Here is a 5,994-nt window from a genome sequence, read left to right as displayed (position 1 = left end):
CCATCTAGCTGAGAAGCAAAAAGTCCACATGGAAGAAGCACACCAGCCTGTGTGATCATGAGGTGTCAATGGGATCAGGCATCAGGCATCAAAGAGCCAAAACAAAAAAATCATATCAACGTACATGTAAACAATTGGACATTCCCTTACAGAAGGGTCACAAGGAAGAAATGAGCCAGTCAGGGTGCAGTACAGTGCCAAGGAAACATACAACTTTTCTCTAGTTCTTTAATGCTTCCTCCCCACTCCCCTACCATGTCATGACCCCAATTCTACCTTACAAATCCAGCTGCACCAGAGCATGTACCCAGGTACAGGTAAGAGCTGGAAACACAGGGAATCCAAGACAGATAAACCCCTCAGGACCAATGATGAGAGTCTGAGCAGGGACAGGAAAGGTGTGTTATTCTGGGTAGTTTAGAGATAGAAATCCACAGAAACTCATGTATAAGAGAGAGTTTTATACAAAGGTTAAGTGAGCATCAAGAAAACATCCCAACCCAGTGCTACTCAAGCCCACAAATGCAACAATAACCCATTAACCCATATGTCCAACACCAATCCACAAAGTCCTCCTCCATCTCACAAAACAGAAACAATGATGCCAACTGCAGCGAACGTGTAAACATCTCAGCGCTGGCAGGGGTCTCCATACAGCTGCTCCAGCATCCAGTGCTGCATCGGGGTAGGTCCATGTGGTTTCTCCTCAGGCATGTCTTGAAGGAAGTGAGCCTTGCCAGCTAAAGCAGGAAACTGACTAAGGCAGCTGCACCCTGGTCCGACCATCAGAAAGCAAGAGACTCGAGAACTAGAAAGGCGAGGCTCACCGAGCCATTTATCCCTCCACCCTTCAGTTTACCCACATGTGTTTATTGGCCAGGTTGGCACAATAAACTAACTAACTCAGAAGGTGAGGGGAGAAATGGGGAACTGACCACAATGATTTACATATAACCCCTTCCCAGCGGGGAGGACAACAGAAAAGTGGGTGAAGGAAGACATCGGACATGAAAAAATAATAATAATTTATAAATTATCAAGGGTGAGGGAGGGAGGGTGGGGAAAGGAGGAGCTGATACCAAGGGCTCAAGTAGAAAGAAAATGTTTTGAGAATGATGATGGCAACAAATGTACAAATGTGCTTGACACAATGAATGCATGTATGGATTGCGATACGAGCTGTAAGAGCCCCAATAAAATGATTAAAAAAAAAAAAACGTTCAGTAAAGGCAGGTGGCCACTATCCAGTTCTTCTGGTCTCAAGGCAAAGGGGACAGTTGTTCGTGAAGGCAGTATGCACACTAGAAAGCATCATGTTTTTTTCACAGTGGATTCAATATTCACAATGATAGTGTCTGATACTGATCACCATTGAAGGGATATGCATGTCCTGTTGCCAGCAGTGCCTAAAGAGAGAATAAAAGCAATAATGACTTGTAATAGGAGTTTCTACTGTGCCATAAACTTTATATACACTGCCTCCGTTAATCCTCACGCAGAGTTCACAGCTGATCAAAGGTCACAGGTCATCAAAAGTCAGAGGTGGGTCAACTAACCCAGCTAGTAAGTGGCAGTGAGACCTCAAACTTGGGCCTTTTTTTCGAAGCATAATTTGTTTCATTTTTGTTAAGTATTTTTTTAATAATCATTGAAATCTGCCAGAAAGGCACACAATATCTCAACTATTTATTGTTATTATTTTAATTCTTTAATCTCTTTCATATCTGAGCATACATTTGTTGTTTATTTAATTATTGTTCTTTTAACTTTTTATTATGTTTATTATCATCGGGTGAAGACTTACAGAGCAACTCATTAGTTTTACATTCAACAATTCATAGACGGTTTGTTTCATCTCATGCATTGCAATTCCCTCAATGCAACACCACTCATCCACTTCTCCCATATATTTCCTGGTTCCACGCCTTCTCTCCTAACCTGGCTGCACTTGGTCCTTGGGCAACTGCAACTCTCTTGATCTCAAATGGCGATTATTCTAAGATGTGTATACTTCACTAGTGTCACTGTTCTTCTTACAACATGTCCATTGCTTCATTGACATCTAAACCACAGGGCTGCATTCAGTTCCAGACCTGAAGGGTGTCTAAAGACCATAGTCTCAGCGTCCTACTGGTCTCTATTTGATCAGCAAACCTGGCTTCTTCTAGATCTCTGAGTCTTATTCTATCTTGTCTCCCGTCCCATGCAATGGCTGCAGCAGCATGGGCTCCAAGAGAACAGCTGAGGGCTGACGCGGGACCAGGCAGCGTGTGCATGTTGTACCCAGGGCCACTCTGTGTTGGAGTTGACCCCACGGCACCTGAGAACACCGTCAGGAGCTTCTAGGGTGATCCCTTCCAGAGCAGTTGGGAGTGGCAGTTAGACATCATCTAGTCCTTCTGGTCTTGGGGTCCTGAAGATGGAGGCCACTGTGTCCATTAGTTCATTGAGTTAATTGTTCCATAACATCCTCACTTTTCCCCATCCTTCTTTTCTCCAGACAGCAAGAGACCATAGTTGTACCTCAGATGACCGCTCATGAGCTTTTAAGAGCCCAGTGCCACTCGCCAATCTAAGTCTTTGTGTACTGTTATGCTAATTGACCTTGATGTCCCCTCACCCCCTAACTAAGGTCCTAATCCCCAAGCCTCATGACTCATTCCCTCAAGGTATTTGGCTTGTCTAAGACGTTTTCATAACTTAGCCCGTGTATATAAAGCTGCATGTTTCTTTCTTTCCTTCCTTCCTTCTTTCTTGCTTGTGGCTCTTGTCAGTGATTTCTCTGTAACATTTATCCTTTTGAAGAAAACACCTGTTGGTTTTACTTGCCAACTTCTTGTTTTATTATTCTTTTCTCGTTGATTTGTCTCTGCTCTTATTTCCTTTGTGTTGAGACTTTGTGTGATCGGTTTTAAATTGTTTCTGAGCAAACAACTCACTGCACCCTCCACTACTTTCTTTGATTTATTCCGTTGTTGTCTGCTTCAGCTAAATGGTGTTATTATGTTCAATCAATCTCAGTTCTTAGTAAAAGCATTTATTTTAGGCAATTTTATTTGAATTTCAAAGGTCAGAGTGACTCATCAGATATTATAACTACATGTGATTTATGAGAGCAGAGTCGATTTTTTTTCCAAAACAATTACTACTCGCAAGATGACTGCAGAGATCACGCCAGAACAACAGCACTGGCATCAGCCCTAAGGAGAGCCCAGTCCTGCACTTCGCAGATGACCGCTCTGACACTAGCCAACGAGGGGCTTTGTTAGTGTTAAGCCAGCTTGCTTGCTGAATCTGTACACCGTTGAGTAAGATGCCTTAAAAAGCAGAACAAGGAAGACCCCCTCTTTCCCTCCTTCCCTTCCCAGTGCATGCTACCAAATCACCAACCATCCAACGAGAAATCTAGGATCTGTCTCCTTTCATAATCAACCCAAAGCTCCAGTGCAAATCCTGTCTCCACAATTCAGGTTCTGGGCCGCCATTTTCTCACCACTCGTGTGTCTTCCAGGCTGTGTGGCTCGGTTCTCATGAGCGACACTGTCCGTTCCACAATGGACTGAACTGTGTGTCACTGAGACTGAGGTGGCCATGCAGAGAGGATCTGACGACCTGCTCTCAGGAAGTGTCCTCGGCCGTCACACTCTCACCCGAGCAGCCTGGTAGTTACAGACAATGGAAATGAGAGCACAAAATCTCGAGGAGACTATAAAAACGATGATGCTCCTCCTCGTGTGCTTCCTATGTGAAAACTCCCCGGTGAAGTGCCAGAAACTGAAGTTCCTTCTCTCGGCTTGCCTCTTGGAAGGCAGCCCAGGTCCTTTTGCTGACAGGGGAAAAGTCAGATCTTTTTGGAACTAGCAACAGAAGCAGCAGCCATTACCATGGTTAATTATTAGTTTGCGATGACACCCCATCTTCGAAACCAACCCATTTATATCCAGTCCTCCAATCGCAAAGGACTGAAGACAAACAATACATTAAACCAACGAGCTCCTCTCAGGGACCCCGCTGACCCTGCTGCGGTGACTGCAGCCCAGGGTCCAGGGCTTAGGACAATGACTGACAACGTGGACGCCTCTGGAACACTTGATGTTCCTCACCGAGTATGTTCTAAGTTTGTTGTTGGATTGAAGATAATCACATTTACAAAAAGCGGCCGGTTTGCTCCAGTATGGGGAGCCTGTAAATGCTCAACAAGCAAAACAAGTACTAAATGGGTAGAATATTTATAATGTTTGCTGTACCCTAAGAATTGATTTTTCCCAAACTTGTGATATTGGAATGTAAAATATAGCCATCATAAATGTAAGGGTTATACTTGACCAGATCACCCATCTGGAGAAGGGCCCCTTGCAGTGGACCCAGCCATTGCTGCAGCCTTGCGGAGAAAGCATCTTGTGCTCTTCCAAATGCTGCAGCAGCTGCTGCCGGCCGAGTGGGAATGCCTGGAGTCCCAGCTGGTGGCAGGTAGCCCTGTGAGCTGGCAATTTAAAAGAAGAGAGGGTTAGGCCCCAAAGTCTGTTTACCCCTTTGGTGTCTATGGGATGTGCAGGGTGTGAAGATTTTGTGCAATAATAAAGTGCTCTATGGAAACCAATCACAACTTGCCTTAAGCCATCTTCGTGGACAGAAAAAAAAATGTCTGGAAAAATTATTCGTGTTACACTCTCTAAACAGTTGCTAACAAAAGATTTTGATCATTCCCCATGGCATCATTTTAAGAAAACTGGAGCCAACGTTTTTCAAAACATTTTTCTTCCTTCCGCAATCCTCCACCCATCTAATATCCCTCCGTCGGTCACAGCCTCGGCTTCACAAACAGTTTGCTAACACCAGAGACACTGTGAAAGCATTTATATTTTCCAAAAAAAATTTAAAAATCACAAAATGGATCTTCTTCAGATGGCAACAGTGGAAGAAGCTATTTGGGCATTGATTGATATTCATAATACTAACCCGGGTGCAAAATCATCATCTGAGAGTGTCTTTCTCCAAGTCAAAAATGTTAAGAAGAATGTCTTTCTCCAAGTCAAAAATCCACTATTAACAGATCAGAAAAGTAGGGACTATAGCTTGACTGGTTTGATTTTCATCACGCTGTTATCATGCCTCAGTTATACAGTACAAGGGCCTATGTGAAAGCAGAGTTACGACTGCGGTATTTCATGTTCTCTAGGAAAGCCACTTTTACTGTGTTGGTAACTTCAGCTGAATTTGACTTTATGTCTCGTTTTCTCAACTTAGTTCACACACGTGCCTTAAACTAGTGTTGCTATTGTGCATTTACTAGAGAAAAAAATGGGTTGTCTAGGACACGTTACCTGGGAATTAAAATATGTTTAGGCAGGTTAAATTTAAAAAGGTTAAATTTTTTTTCCCTTCTGTTTGGAACTTATTTTTAATTATTGGCTTGTCACATGTCTTTCCATTTAATCAAATGCTATCTATGCTATTGAATGAATAAAACAACATTTAAATTTTTTACTACTGTAGACTATCTGGCTTTTAAAAAATCACATTGGCCTTTGGTATGCACAATTCTAGTCTAGATTCAGTTATGAGTGTAGGCATTCGTTAAAATTAACAAGATGCACAGGATTTGTTTTGTAAGACAACAGAGTGATTTCGGTAAGTTTGTGACCTATATGGAAAGCATTGTGGAATCTTAACCTTTTGTACACACTCCTGTGAGAGGTATCTGATAGATGTCAGCACAAAGTAATGTCTTATTTGTGGCTGAATATTCTTGGTAGATGTTCTTGAAGTTGAAATTACTTACGCACATTTAAATATATATTCCCATCCTTAGTTTGTAATTAAGCTTTGGAAGATGATTGTGGATTTCTGAGAATGTGCAGACTGGTCTAGCTAGTTCAGGAACTTGTGAATGTAGTTTTCTTTTTTTAAAAATCATTTTATTAGGGGCTCATACAACTCTTATCACAATCCATACATACATCAATTGTGTAAAGCGCATTTGTACATTCATTG

General features: G+C 42.4%; 1 pseudogene; it reads left to right on the top strand.

The window, feature by feature from the left end:
* The window catches only part of LOC101661300, a 13,999-nt pseudogene extending 8,949 nt beyond the window's left edge, over positions 1-5,050 (top strand).
* The last annotated feature ends 944 nt before the right edge of the window (positions 5,051-5,994 follow it).

Source organism: Echinops telfairi, unplaced genomic scaffold (assembly GCF_000313985.2).
Source record: "Echinops telfairi isolate 266 unplaced genomic scaffold, ASM31398v2 ScPeMD7_7468;HRSCAF=8506_0, whole genome shotgun sequence".
In the NCBI taxonomy this organism is placed as follows: Eukaryota; Metazoa; Chordata; class Mammalia; order Afrosoricida; family Tenrecidae; genus Echinops; species Echinops telfairi.
The sequence above is the reverse complement of the archived record's forward strand: the minus strand, read 5'-3'. Positions and strand labels throughout refer to the sequence as shown.